This window comes from Pleurodeles waltl, chromosome 2_1 (genome assembly GCF_031143425.1).
Source record: "Pleurodeles waltl isolate 20211129_DDA chromosome 2_1, aPleWal1.hap1.20221129, whole genome shotgun sequence".
NCBI classification, from domain to species: domain Eukaryota; kingdom Metazoa; phylum Chordata; class Amphibia; order Caudata; family Salamandridae; genus Pleurodeles; species Pleurodeles waltl.
The window spans coordinates 568,629,784-568,645,968 of record NC_090438.1 but is presented as its reverse complement, the minus strand read 5'-3'; positions in this window follow the sequence as shown (position 1 = coordinate 568,645,968).

Below are 16,185 nucleotides of genomic sequence, written 5' to 3'. Positions count from 1 at the left end.
CTTGAGGCAGCTATTCCTCAACCAATTGGAGACACACGTTTTCAGAGATGGAGAGGATGAGTTGCGTTTAATCGGCATAGGGATTATTGTTGAGTCTGTGGGATTTGATTATGTTGACGGGGGCATATAGATGTTAAAGAGGGTGGGGCTGAGTGATGAGCTTTGAGGGACCCCAGAGATGACTGGTTTGGGTCTGAGGTGAAGGGTTGAAGGTGGGCTCCATATAGTCTGCCAGTGAGGAAGGAGGAATCTTTCTGAGGGCTGCTCTTTGGATGCTCATGTTGTAAAGTCTGATGATGAGCGTGTGGTGTGAGATGGGGTCGAAGGCTGCTGAGAGATCGAGGAGGATACGGGCGGCTGTCTCTCCTTGGCAAAGGAGGACCCTGATGTTGTTCGTGGTCACGATCAGGGCCTTCTCCATGCTGTATTTACTGCAGAATCTGGATTGGGAATAGCCCAGGAGGTGATTGTGTGCCAGGTAGATTGTGAGTTGTTGCTGATGGCTTTTTCTATGACTTTGGTCGGGAAAGAGAGCAGAGAGATAGCTATGTAGTTACTGAATTTGTTGGAGTCTGCTGAATGTTTCTTCAGCAGCGGTTTGATTACTGAATGCTTCCAGCCTTCATGGAAGGTGACAGAGTCCAATGAGGTGTTGAGTACGGTGGAAATTTCTAGGGAGATTCTGGATGCACCTAAGTTGAGGAAGTGGTGGCGGCATGGGTTGGAAGGGTCCCCTGGGTAGATGGGTTTCATAATGCTGATGGTGTCCTGAGTGGTGAGGTGGTTCCAGGTGGTTAGCCCTGGGTTGATTTTGCGCGTGGAGGTATGGTCATCGAAAAAGTCTTCAGGCTTGCTTTGAGGGTTGAAGTCTCTGTTTCTGCTAAACAAATAGCATACTGTATTAAAGTCAAATAAAATGTACAGTTGATTTCTGAAACATTTGTCCTCAGTGGCCTATGTGTTGTGTCATGACTCACTACATATTTTTTCGACAGGTGGCAGCTCACAAGAGACGGCGGGGTTGTCTCTACCTCTTGACATGATTGTGACACATATAATGGAAAAGCAAGCATACCGACCTGACTCCATTTATTGTGGTCACCCAAAAGACGGCTGCAGAACTTTGCTACGGACATAGACCACAGACCCCAAGTACTATGTGGCTTAATAATAATTCTTTCTATCACACAGAGCCTTTGCTTCCATGTTGTTATAGCTTTTTTGTTTGACTATTGATGCATGTGTGAGGATTGAGGAGGGCCAAGGGGAGACGTTGGGTTGGCTCAGATGGGGGTTATTGGCATGGACATGATGGTGCCGTGACTGGCACTCTCCCTGCCACAATTCTCAAATACTTTCTTTGTTCACCTAATACCTATGGTTTGGCACATGGTTACTTGGAACATCGAGGGTCTCAATTCTCTGGCTAAAGGCCATAGACTGTGGAAATACTTACATGATCTTTGCTTTGATGTGGTAGTGCTGAAGGGAACCCACCTCAAATTCTGTGAAGACCACAGGCTAAAACACAAATCTTATCCACTGATTTACAAATCTTTGGCAACCACAAAACATAATGGGGTGGCGTTGTACTTTCACTCATCTGTGAAATTCCACATAACAGCCCTCAAATCTGACAAAGAGGGGAGATTTCTCATGATCAAAGGCTCATTAGTGGCCATAAATGCACAACAGTCATAATTTATGCCCCAAACTCAGGCCAGGCAGACTTCTTTCTCTCCTTTGTCACTCTCTTGGAAGGTTTTGTAGAATGTGATTTCATAATCCTGGGTGACTTTAACCTTATCTGGGACCCCCGGCCTTGACAGCATGCATCCTCATTGCACACACGCTGGCACATTTTGAAAACCCACAAAACAGGGGCTGAGGAAGCTTGGCTTGCTAGATGTCTGGAGCTTGCTCCACCCGGCGTCACAAGACTACACGTTCTTCTCTCAATCCCATCGTACTTATTCTACACTTGATCAGGCTCTACAACACGCCATCAAAGCTGCCGCCATACACCCCATCACTATCTCAGATCATGCCCCAGGTGAGCTCACTCTAGCTTGGCAGATGCAGAAATCTTCCTTTTGCAGATGGTTCTTTCCACACACCCTAACACATGACAAAATCCATAAATCCATTACAGAATACTTTCAGATAAATGACCAGTGTGAAGCTAATTTGTCTATGACCTGGGATGCTTTTAAAGCAGTAATAAGGGGGAAATGCATCTTCCTCGTGTACATTCTTACTCAGGAGAAAACCCTAGAGATGATAGAGCTAAAAAGGAAACTCCAGCTGGTAGTGAAACTTTATTTGCATGATTAATTAAAACCTTTGCAAAAAATATGTTGCATAAAAAAATTATAAATTTCTACAAGACAAACAGTTACAATTGTGTTTTTAGGAGCCATTGGGCTTCACATCATCTATCGTCGCACAGTTACCTAAAACTCTCTAAAGCAAAATCAATAATAAAGCAGAGAGCATGCCTAAAATTCCTAGTCTGCAAAGATTATCAATTCACAGCAGGATGCTTATTAAAAGCGGTTGAGTGACTAAATACTGCTTAAGTATGTAAAGTGCAGAGTACCTGCGGAATGTAGGTGCAAACTGTTAGTTGCATGAGCGCCACCCTTTTGCCTAAGGGAAGTGTAATTAAGTACACAAAGGCTTAAAAGACGGTATCTAAAAATGCTTAAAACATTAAGAGTGAGAACGCAGGGACATCCGGATTGTAGCCATAATCAATACGGACAGACACTTAAACTCCATTAAGCCTAATCAAGATCAACATTTCGGGGGTGCTTCAGCCACCTTGTAACTAACGTAACCTTTGGAGCTGCCGCCACCCTTTTACTTTCCAAGCCATTGTAGGCCTGTGCTGACAGTAGGTTTTTCCTCATAACGGAAAATAAATTCCCTAAGCGAGCCAGCTCCATAGGGGTCTCAGCAGCGAATATGTATTTGACCGCTTCTTTGCAAGTTCGTAGGCCATGCTTCAGAAAAAGGGGTTTTCATAGTCGACGTCTCTCTGGGGCCAAACCCGGGCAACAGCATATTAAATGTCTGATGGATTCAATGTAATAGGTACAAAGAAAGCATTCCGGAGCGAGACCCCCCTTAAACTTCCAACTGCGTCTAAAATCCCAAACAGGTAAGGTTAATAGCTGCATATGTAAGATGCCCTGAAAAGTTTGAATACCCAGGGCTGCTTTCATATATGGCTGGAGGTTGGCCGAGCTGTACGACTCGGCCAAGCCCTCTGCCCCCCTGATTTCCCTGATTGTGGCAGTGTCCTTTTCTCTGGAGATTTGTGTGCCAAGTTCATTCAGTATCTTTTTTAGATGGGCCTTCGAGATTCGGGGATCCAATAAATGCGTGAGGTCTAGGTCAAAAAGAGGAATGGCTTGCCTCAAGCAGTAGGCCCAGCAACTAGAGGCATCCTCAAAAATTTCTTTCAGCGAGCTCCTCAAGGTAACGGCATTGGCCCTAGAAACATCGTAGAATAGCTTAATTATGTCCTTTTTACAGTTTATATCCATACTAGTTGTGTTAAATTTGAGGTGGATCCTTGAGTGTCTGGTGAATTTGGGAGCTTGAAATATCCTTTTGTAAGTTCTCATTTGCCATTTCTCTAGGGAGTTCGTTAACCTTCCGGCATATGCCAAGTGGCCATGAGTGATCATGTGTAATAGTTTTGCTTTTATGATCCTCCTTATTGGTTTGGTTGTAGGCGCCTGAAGCCGGTGATGCAGCTTAGTTAGAGTATAGGTGGATCTCTCTACCTTACTACTAAGATCCGATACTTGGTGGGCCATTTTGTCGGTATTAGATAGCCATACACCCAGGTACTGGTACTTGTCTTCTATGTCTATACACAATACACAGAGCTTCCATATTCTTGGATATTTGAGCGTCTCATGTCCAAAGACCAATACCTTCGGTTTTGCTGCATTAACCTTCAAGGCATTTGTTTCATTGTATTCATGCAGAATGGCCATGCTCTTTTTCAAGCCTAATTGAGTATGGGCAAGTAGGACTATGTCGTCGGCATATTTGATTATAGGGAGCACTGTCTTTCCCAATTTAGGGGGAAATGTGTTTCATCTAAGTAAAGCTTTGCCGAGATAAGCCGTGTACAGGTTAAACAAAGTTGGAGCAATGACACATCCTTGTTATAGGCCTTTATTGGTATTTATCATTTTGGTCACATGCGTAGGTGAGACCTTAACTCTCACCCAAGTGTCAGAATAGAGGGCCCTTATGGCTGCTAGTAAGTTCCCTGGTATCCCCCAGGTTGCCAATTTTTTCCAGAGTATGTGCCCATCTACGCCTTCAAAGGCGGCCCGGTAGTAAATAATACACACACAAAGAAATGTTAGGTGGCTGGTTTCAAGGTTTTCTGTCCCAAATATGTGAGAGCCAGGACGTTGTCCAGAGTGGATGAGCCTGGTCTGAATCCTGTTTGGTACGATGGAATGATATTATTTTCAGTGATACAATGTTCCAATTCTCTAAGCAGAACCCTTGCATAGGCCTTACCATCCACATCCAAAAGAGCTATTAGCCCATAGTTTCCCAGGAGGGTGGGGTCTCCTTTTTTGTAAACTGGTTGCAATATTGAGCCTTTCCAGGCTGTAGGAATCCCTGTATGGCAAAGACAGTTTTTAAAAAGCCTAGTCAACGGGATGGCCTAGAAATCTTGGTCGTCCTTAAATATGCTCCCGGGTAAACCGTTTGGGCCTGGGGCCCCGTCCCACCTGATGTTACTAAGAATCATTTTGGTCAAATTAACTGTGACCTGTAATGTGGTATTTTCTAGGCCATTGTACTCCAATTGCCTCTCCCTGGTGCCCTGTGCTTCCATATATCCAGAGTCCACATAAAGGGAGCCCACATTGTTGTTTCCCATGCACTGACAGAGATCGCGTTGGCCTTACTTGCTGTTCCATATTCTAATGAGTTAATGTAGGCCCAAAACTCTCTGCTTTTATTCGGGGGTAACAAGGCTTGTAAGTGGGTCCAGCATTCTTCGATCTCCTTCTGTTTCTATTTCCATGCCTTGTCCTTGAGATCTTTTCTTGCCTGTCTCCTAAGGGTTTCTTTCAGTGATTTATTGCTTCTATATCTTCTTTCTAGCTGCCTGCACTTTCGTTTGTTTTGTGTGTATTCTCTTATTGCGATTGGCGGCCGTATCCTTTGGCTTTTAATATTTGAAAGCCCCTTTTGTGCTTGGCGGCTTAAAGAAGTATGTCAGTTATTTATCACTGTGAGCAGACGTCGCTAGATTCTCCGTCTAATATTGGGGGGCCATGATCCTGCTTCCAAAGGTTGTATTTTGCCTTGCCCTTTTTGCTCCATTTGATTCTCTTTGTCAATGGGCATGGATTAGTTTCAAGTTGTTGGCAACTGGTCATATCGGACGGCAGTCTCGCTCCTTCAAGGGCTATTTCTATTGTAACTGGGTTGTGATCACTCTCCGTTCTTCGAGTCACCTCATGATTTAGGCATCTGTGCCATAATGCCTGGCTTAGGAAAATGTAGTCTTATGTAGAAGTGTCTTTGAAAGTGGGAATAGTTGATTCAGGGCTCGTAGTCTTTATGTGTGTTGATCTCAGTTGATGTTCTATAAAGAAAGTTTCTAGCGCAGATCTAGAGATATCTCCGGGGGGACTCGAAACCTGCCCAAGATGTCGGGTGTTAAGTCTCCTGCAATTAGAAGTTCATGATCTGGATACTTGTATATATATTCCTTTAGTATAGACAAAATTGACTCATGTTTTTTCTGTTTAGTTTCTCGTTTAAGGTTGGCATATAGGTTTATAATCGCTATCCGTGTAGCTTTTTGGTCACTATAAGACCATATATGGTTATTACATGTACATTGCTGGTTGATTTCTCCCAGGAGACTAGTTTCACCGCCCAATCTATTTTAACATATGTAGCGAGACCACCCATATGTCTCCCGAACATATTTTTCTTTTTTGCGGGACTATACATAGTTGCAAAACCAGGTATGGTTTGTGATTCTTTCATACAGGTTTCCTGAAAGCATAGAATATCTGCCTTTTTAAAAAAAATCGTCAATATTAGGGCTAGTAGTTAGCGAGGCCAGCCCTGCCACATTCCAACATATGACCTTAACGGCTTTCTCTGACTTGGTGCTTAGGGACCCAAAGTTATTAAAGATGCCTATTCGTTTCAGGGTTCAAAGCTGTGGTGTGCCGATCCCAGTTCGGACTGCCCCCAGTGCGATGGGTCTTAGTAGCACTCTCCGGTTGGAGCAATCCACCTTTTTTTGTTAACTGTACTAAAAACTTTTGTCTATTGTAAGAGGTATTATCGCCGGGGTGCCCCTCAGAGTACTGAAGGGTTTTTTCGGCAGGCTTGTGGCTTGGGGTTCTCTGTCAATACTTGTGGGTAGTGCTCTTTTCCTTGGTATACTGATTTTTATGCCCCATTCTTCCAGGAGGCCCTCAAATTCAAAGATTCTATCTGCCAGACCCTGGTTGGACCAAGATGTTAATGTTGACTCTCCTGGACAGATCCATGGATATTTGTTCAAATTTACTGTTAGCAAATTCCTTGAAGTGAGGGTCGATAATGATGGTATGTGCTGCAATAATCTCACAATATTTCTTCTGTTAAGTATATCCCAGGGCCCCTGTGATGTATATAAGGGAGAAAATATTAATGTTGGTTGTTCATTGATTTAATTCCTGTTTATGCTGTTGGACTTAGTGGTACCCTGATTCTCCACCTCCTTTTCTGGCCTAAATGTCGGTGATGTGAGCAGGTGTTTGCTGTCTGTATTCTCTGCTCCATGCACCCTCCTGTGCAGACTCCGTGGCTTCCGTGTATGCAAAGTTTTCTTCGATTGCCTCATAGGTCACTCTTTTTTTTTTTGGGACTGAGTCCGTGGGTGGTGCGGAGATGTACCTCTTGTCTCCCTTCCTGTTCAGTTCTATTAAGTTGGGTACTAGATCCTTGGGTGAGCGTTTCCTGGAGTTGATGTCGCTTTTCAGGTCTCTCCGTGACCTTTCTATTGTAAGTTTCATTCCATTTGGGAACATCCTTATTTTCATCTGCTTGGGTCACTACTCCCTTGGACCATAAGAAACTCCTCCTTTCCTCTAGGGCCAGCTGGTGAATCGGGGCAGGCAGCTTCCTATTGAGATCTCTTTCTGTAGCGACCTCATCTTCCTCACCTCCTTCGGCCATGTCTCGTATCCATGGGCCTTTCGGGTCCTCTGCCTCTTCGATCGATAGAACTGCTTGTTCTCCTATTTCATTTGGGTAGACCCTTACTATTTCATGTCTCTGGTCATTGGGGAGCAATTGATCTGCAGCCATTGTATGTTTTTTCACCCCTGTGTTTGAGCGATCTTCCATATTTGAGCCCTGAGGTGACAAGTCCTTCCCTACCCCAGCCTGCTTGTTTCCTGTGCTTGAAAAAGTCTGAGTGCAGGCATTCAGTTTATTGTCTAGGGGTATTACACTTTGGGAAAGCATGTGTGTTAGTTCTAGATGGAACTCCATTTTGTGTGATTGCCAAGTTAAAGCTTTCATTGCAGCTGTAGGGAGGCATTGATGGCGTCTATAAACTGGTCTGGTCTTGCCGTCTCTCCCCCTTCCTTGTTGGGGGGGGTTTTAGGGTGAGTCACTCTCTTGGGGGCTTTTAGGCCCTTTCCCAGAACAGGATGTTCTCATGTTAGTTTTTCGTGTTGGCCAATTTTCTTGCTGATCATCTTGTCCCTCTTGTCCTGCTATGACTGGCAATTCCCTTGAAGCATTCGATAGGGCATGTAGTGGAGTGGAGCAGACTTGTCCATTGTCCATAAATTTGTTTGCCTGGACCACCTCACTCTGCGATTGGTTCTGCTGGTGAACCTCGACCTCCACTACCCTTAACCGATTATTTTCACTTGGGGGTTCCATCTTCCCTTGTCCTGTTTCTAGTTCTTCTGTCCCTCCTGTAGATGTCAGTCCTAGTATCTCCAGCTCGTGCTCATGCTCTGGACTCGTCGAGTGTGAATTGCATCTTCTGTCACCTTCGCAGGTGGTGTTTTTGTCCTTAGTTTTGACATTGATCCTCCCGTTGAGACTATCCCAGCCCTCTTCCAAGGCAGTGTCTGCCAGCTCGACCAATTCTCCAATTATTGAGGAACCCATGCCAAAGCTACCGCTACCTCTGGAGTTCTGCTCTTGCTCTTGCTCCTGCTTTGGCTTTGGTCCTTGTTCTTGTTCTTGCTCTTGTTTATACTCAGTTCGTGTTGCCCCTGATGCTGAGTTAATCTCCGATGATGGGGCTGGGAGAATAGTTGGTGCCTGTAAAGCAGGGGCATCCGTAGATATTGTAGGTTCTACCTGTTCGTCCCCCTCTTCCTTTCCATCTCATAGTTATAGATGAAAGGTTTCTTAGAGCCGGTAACTTTTCGCTTGAGGGCCGTACTGCGGACCAACAAACTTTGGTTCTCCCCCACTGGCAGCTGGCCTACTGAATTACTTAATTCGCTGTCTTCGTCCTCTTGGTGCCTCATTCCTAGTCGTGCGGCCATGATCACCTGGAGGGTCCCCGGACTGGAGGTGGGAAGCCTCTTGTTCAAGCTGTTCAAGCTAAGCAAGTTACTCTGGCCTTGTGGTGGAATGGGTCGGATGCCGCCACCCCCTCCACAGGAGGGGGCACAAGCACGCTTCTCGCCTTATCGCCTGTTGTTATTTGCCGTCGGTCTGGACAAATCTGTTCTATTCTAGTTACTGTGCTTTTGGCTTCGAATTCGACTTGTCAGCCTGTCTTGTGCTCGAGATTTAGTCACTTGGTCACTTTTTGGTGTTTCAAGGGACCAAAATTATTTATAGCTGTTGTAGTCTTTTGTTGATAAGCAAGTAAAGGCAACAGGTAGAGGCAAAGCTGGCGCAGAGCAGAAGCAAAAGTCTTTGGAAAATGCAGTGAGAAGTGGAATTGCAAACCAACAAGCTTAAACGCGCCCACAGAAACTCACTGCTCCAAGTCGGGGGTTCTCATTCCGTCTGTCCTCGGGAACCATGGGGGTCTCTTTGGGGGCTGACCTGGAATGTCAGCTGCCGTTGCAGTGCTGCTGAAGTTCCTTCATCTGCCGGGCCTCTCTCTGGCCTCTCTCTCCATTCCCCAGCCCGGACCGGTCCAATCTGGCTGCCCAGATCGTTTGGCAATTGCTGGGGGGAGGGGAGCGAACTGCCTGGCAGTAGCTGTAGGTACAGGTACAGGCACAGGTGGGGGGGAGTGAGAGTCCCAAAGCTCCAGCTGACCTAACAGACACACAAAGCCAACCCTACTATGAGCCTCCAGTGTAAGGTGACAGCTATTGAGGAGAAACGTGACGCCATATATGTAAATAGGGCAGAATTCATCCTGTTGCATCTTAAATGCAACAGATATGTGAAAGGCAATAAGGTTGGAACCCAATTGGCTCGGCAACTTCGGCCCAAGCAGGAAAGAGAATATATAGGGACTATCCAGGGAGTGGATGGGGGAGATAATCCATACTGAAGATGGTAAGGTAGGAGTGTTCCGATCCTTTTACAAGACCCTCTACACATCTAACTATGTCTCTAACCCTACACAACTAAAGTATCTGTCGGAGGTGACCCTCCCTAAGATCACACTTACACAGCATGAACTCCTAGAAGAACCTATTAATGCGGAGGAGGTGCACAGGGCGAAAGAGTCCCTTAGACTGCATAGACTGCACAAATCCCCAGGGTCTGATGGGGTCACTGCTCAGTTTTGTAAGACTTTTAGCTCAGTCATTGTGCCACATCTGACTACCCTGTTTAACTATGTAACCCGAAATTCAAGCGGTAACTCCTTTGTCAGAGAAAGATCCTAGCTAATGAGCATTTTACAGATCGATTGCACTACTTAATCTTAATTCAAAACTGTACACTAAAATACTAGCTAATTGATTGGTGGATTTCATGCCTGAACTAATTCACCCAGATCAATCGGGGTCCATCAAAGAACAACAGACCCACAACAATCTAAGACATGTGATTCATCTGGTTAAAAAAAGCAACTAAGAAGCAGATCCCAGCCATATTGCTGGTGTTGGATGCTGAGAAAGCATTTGACCACCGGGTAGACTGGAGCTTTCTCTTCCATACCCTCCCTGACTTTGGCTTTGGGGGAAATTGTATTTCAATGACCTGGGCCAATTAACCTCACCCTCACTCTTGAGTGCTAATGAATGGGACTGCTTCTGTGTATTTTTCACTAGAACGCGGTACCCGACAGGGATGTCCTCTCCCAGCTTTTTGCTGTCAGAATTGAACCCCTAGCTGCTAGAATACGGACCTCTCATTTGATACAGGGTTTCCCTTTTGGGTCAGATATCCATAAAGTACCCCTGTTTGCTGCCAGGGATCTACTACCCACATAAAAAGTTTCCAGGGACAACTGATAGATGCTGGAGGGGATGCAGGCTCCTAGGTGACTTTTACATTTGGACGGACTACCTCGCAAAACACCCTTACTTGACGGGAATCAGCACAGATGAGGGAGATTTTGGGATACTCCCTACCACATACGCTTATGGCTTTGCCTGGGAGTGGCTAACATGGCCCTGCCAGCTGCCTGGAAAAAACCTGAAGCACCTTCACTCTTGTAGTGGCATGCTTGTCTCTGGCAGGGCCTCACTTTGGAAGGAATGACTGACTTAATCACAGACTCTCCGAGAATTTTCAAGTACCTCTGGGGTCCATTGGAAAGATATCTGTGTATGGGCCTCCCTCTCTTTTCATACCCCACAATACTAGAGTGTTCCATCTGTTCCAGCTGTAAATGCCCATATCATCTTATGGGACCCTGACCCTGCATTACGCTTAATTCCTATAGCTCCAACTTAGCACCCAATTCCACTCCTCACACACTAACCACCTATCGATATATTTCACACATGCACACAATGTATTTTTTTTGTTCCCACTGTTTTGGGATTTTGGAGGGGGTCGTTTTCAAAAGCATGGATCTGTTGGATCAGGACATGCTGAATTCAAACGGTTTAACGATTTGCTTGTCAAATTTTTAAACCGAGCAACTTGTCAAAAACTGACATTTGCATTGGCCAACCAGTGCAATAACTGCATTTTTGTTTCAGTACCCAAATGCCACTGCAACATTTTCCTCCACCGGCGTTGATGTAGTCTAGACTCTACTCCTGATTTAGGCAAGGCCTTTTTGCAAATGCATATCCTGCTGCCGTTTGGCTATGTGCGTGATTCCCTTACTGGTAAAAGCTGTCTACTTTGGGCGTAGTGGCTCGCTTGGAAACAATTCGAATAGAAAATGTCGTCGAGCTCTCATATGGCCTTTTACACGTTACTGGAATCAGTTGGGAAAACAGCTGATGGGTGATTTCTTTGCCGTTCTGAAACCTATATAGCTGTTTTATATGTGCCTTGTAAGTTAATTGTGAGGTGGGTACAGACAGAGAGAATTTCCAGTAGAACTCCCCCGGGGCTCTTTAAAAATGTTCACTTATACCGGTTGTTTGTCTCTTTAGAAATGACACAGCATATTTATTTTCTAGGCTATGCTTAATTCAATTTCAGCAATCCCTTTTTCAAAATAGGTTGGAGAAATACAGGTTTTAGCAATAAAAACAATTTTTCTGGTTTACTGATCACTAGGGGCCAGATGTAGAAAGCATTTTGCATGGCTCAAACTGCGAAAATCGCAGTTTGCGCCATGCAAAATGCCATTTGCGATGCACATTCACAATTTGCAAGTTGGTACCAACTCGCCAATTGTGAATGCGACTCAAAAATAGGAAGGGGTGTTCCCTTCCTATTTGCGACTCGCATCGCTATGCTAAATTGCTTTGTGACCACGAATGCGGTCGCAAAGCAATTCGCAGTTACCACCAGTGTCACACTGGTGGTAACCGATTCGCAAAAGGGAAGGGATCCCCATGGGACCCCTTCCCCTTTGTGAATGTTGCCAATAAGGGTTTTTCAGAGCAGGCAGTAGTCCAATGGACCACTGCCTACTCAGAAAAACCGAAACCAAAAGGTTTCGTTATTTTTTTTATTTTGCAACTCGTTTTCCTTTAAGGTAAACGGGCTGCAAAATGAAAAATAAAAACTGCTTTATTTAAAAAGCAGTCACAGACATGGAGGTGTGCTGACTACAGCAGGCCACCATCCCTGTGAGTGCAGGGACTCGCTATGGGGTCGCAAAATGTGACCCACCTCATTAATATTAATGAGGTGGGTCTTTGCGACCCCATAGCGACTCGCAGACGGTGTCTGAGACACCATTCTGCATATGGTTTTGAGACTCGGAAATTGCGAGTTGCTCCGAGTCGCAATTTCTGAGTCACAAAACCTAGTTTTGCCACATCTGGCCCTTGGATTTGTATTTTATTGCTCAATGTTCTTTAACCACTGCCTGTATACCTTCCAGCTTTGTTTCTATTTGTAAAAAACACATATGTAATAGGAATTTTAATTATTTTGCCAAGCAGATAGCTCACAGGATTGAGCACTTACTGCAGAAAAGAATGCGTGTCCTGCTGTTCACAGATTCAAGGCCTGGTTAGGGTAACTTAGCATTTGTGCCTTCTGATTTTAAAATATTAACATTTTTAGTTAGTAGCTATGGCCTAAATGCCAAGAAACAATACTGCCTTTGATGTGGTCTAGAAGTGGGATCAGTTTTATAGACTTTTTAACTTTCATGAATATGGTTGATGTTGCAAAAGGACAGTACACAGAATGTTACTACTCAGTTGTCTGTTTTTACTATATTGGTCCCCCCACGAATGGAAAGTGAATGTGCTCAGAATTGTCAACGCTACTTCAGACACTTGTGCAGAAAAACAAAAGAAGATGCGTAGCTGCACCATAGGACACATCTCCGGTGGCTTCTTCGTCTTCAACTGTTATCCTGCGAATGGTGAAGATGGACTGCATGTTGCCGGACACCCTATTCCTAAAATGTTGTTATTATACATACCTACATTTTAAGAGGATATACAAGCATCAAGGAGATGGACACACAATGAGTGGGAACAGCCATATTCCAAGCTCTTACAGCCCTTCTATATCTTGAAGAAGCTCCACTAAGTTTTTTTTTAATAAATCTTAGTCATATTTTGCAAGTATGAGGCTTCAGTTTCCATGCAGAACTACTCACAATTAGTATCACTACCTAGAACTCTGATTAGTAGACTGCTCGTCAATGGTATAAATATTGTATCTCATTATAAGTCAGGAAACCACTCCATATTGTTCCTGTGGGGTGATCATTAAGAGGGACCAGAGAACAGATAAAGGGGCACACGCGTTAGTGTGGCCTCTTCCTGCTTGTATTCTAAACGTTAAGACTATTTAGGGTCACCTGCCAGTGAACTTTAGGTTTTAGGCTCTCTGGGTTCTGAAGGATAACCTTCAGTTGTGACCAGACACTTCCAGTAGCCTCATCAAATTGGCAGGGACTGTATTGGTCATTCTGCCACTCACATCAATATGGGCTGCTATGGCACACCCATGAATGACCCCATGGTCCCATCCTATTTTCTGTCTCCTGCAGTGTAGGCCAGATTTTAAAATGTGTGCCTAGAGGTGATTTTGGTTTCCAGTCCAGCCGTGAAATGTCCTCACTGAAGCTTTAGAAGTTTTATTTCTAACAAAAGTCGTATAGGATTGCTAAAGTGATGCTTACTTACTATGATTAGAATGATTAAGAATCTGGTTCTGAAAGAATCAATTTAATAGTTATAAAGTGACGCTCTTAAAAAATGACAGTCTCCAGGTGATGCCAGTTTCAGAACTCCAGGTGCATTTTCAGTCCTAAATTATTTACAATTGTCACAGGGGCCTATACGACACCCAGTTAATTGGGCCAGAAACTGATACCTTATTGATCTAGAAGAAAAAGCGAATAAGGTATTAGTCTAATCTTTGTATATATTTAACCAGTTGTGGCACAGGCAACAGTAGACACCCATAGGAAAGTCTTACAAATATCACTGGCTCTGCCTATGTTTTAAAGGGACCCTTTGTGAGATCAGTGTGCATGTAATATCAGAAGAGGAGAAATAGATCCTACTCAAGCAAGAGCATTGTCCCTAGATGCACTGCCTGTATTCTGGACAGTAGCTTAGAGTTGATGGTATCGAAAGTAGCTAAGGGGTTCTTATATCAACAAAAGCTAGATGTTAACAGGTAGCCACCAATGTGGGGTAACAATGGACCTACTACTGCTAGAGATAAAGCAATATTGTGTGACTACTCTTGCAGGTGCAGTGAGATCAAAAGGTTGGGGCCCTGTGCTGGTAAAATTTAACCCCTGGAGTGAACTACAGAAACTAAGAAGACAATATACTTCATATCTCTAGCAGGACATACGTCTTGTAGAGTGTCACATGAATGGCTCACATCAAACAACATCAAGAAATCCTAATCTTCAAAGGGTGAAAGCCTTCAAAATGGCAGACAATTAGTGAAAAGAATATAAGTGGCAGGAGGAGGTACGTGTGCCCGTTGGTATGCTGGCGGGACCAAATTGTCATTACTCCCAGTCATAGGTATTCCTCCATATATGTACCAGATAAGTAAAATGTATTGATTGCTGTGAGGGAAGGGTGTGTCAATAAATGTGTGTGAGGGACACTGAACGTGTGTGGATATGTCTTTGTCGCTCAGCTGTATCCTGCTTTAGTACCAACTTTGATTGGCCCCCAACATGGCAAACCTCTCATCTTTTCGAGGAAAAATTATTTATTGAAAATGAAAATCTTGTATCAAACAGCAAAGCGTATCTCTTTCCAGAAATGAACAAAAAAACGTTTGCGGACAGAGTTAATGTTGTTTAGAGAAAATAGTTAACACTGATGTTTTAGTTCGAGAAAGTGTGTTTGTCGTTTCCAGGTAGATTTGCTGTCATAAACATGAAGGAGAATCTACTTGGAAGGTGAGGGATGGTAAAATGAAAGGAAAAGGAAAGTAGAATTGAAGAAAGTGCTATATATGTATATATTTCAAAATGACAGACTATACGAATTTACAAAGCTAGATTTTCAAATGGATCCTAAGGCCTATGACTTTTTAAACATTTTCTTCTGAATTTTTGCCTTTTTTACGCATCTGGGTGAATTAAGGTTTGCTTGATCACCCTATGCTATCCACTCACCATTATTCATAAAGAGATCTCTATGCTCTTGCATTTTAAAGCACTTTTGCTTCAAAGAATTTCCTAGAATTAAGGAGCAGATGTACTAACATTGGGAATAAACATTTCCAAACTGCGATTTTCTCCCAATCCCAATTACGAAATCGCTAATTCCTAATGTATTAAACTTGTATTTTTAAATTTGTGATTCCTGCTGGGTCGATGATCGACCTACCTTATGAATAGTTTCAGTTTGGGACCTATTAGGAATGATAGCCATCCCAAGGACAGTGGCCTGCTGGGTTCAGCAGACTGCTATGTCTGTGAATGCTTTTAAATAAACCAATATTTTATATATGATATCACTGATTAAAGATTTAAATGTTGAAAGTAGTTTTGCATCCATTCAATGTAGTCAATGTCTATGAGTAAATGTTTTGCTAGTTCATGGAATTACAGCAGTGTGCATTGGCTACCTGCATAAAAACCACAATCATAAGAGATACCATATGTATTTAACGTTACATGTCATGTCACTGGTAATCTAATTTTTGAGTAGTGAATGTGGTGGAGCCTGTTTGTAACAGGAATCAACCTAAGTGTTTGACAAATGAGTCTCATGTTGTGTGTGGTTAAGTGTTTCTGTATGATAAGCGGGGCTGCTGCAAGCATTGTGCACAGCCTGACTTTGGGTTGAATGGCATTGTCTGCAGAGAGCTAAGGTGTGTGTCTGCATTGCCGTGGCTTTGCCTGCACTAGGGAATATGTTTGAGTGTTTTTCAGTCAGTGTTACAAGGTGGACCGCTGTTAGTCTCAGTGCTGACACCACACCAGGGTTGTTGGACTTAGGGATGAACTTGCCAAGGGTGTATACGAAATACATCAGATGCTACTTTGGCAGGAGCGGCTCTAGCCTGGGAACTGCCACCTTGGGGTCCCTAAGGCTGAGCTGCTACTGGAGGAGATTTCCTGGGTCTCTTCTGGTCTGGTATGCTTCCGCAGCCTGATATGGAGACTGAAAGGAA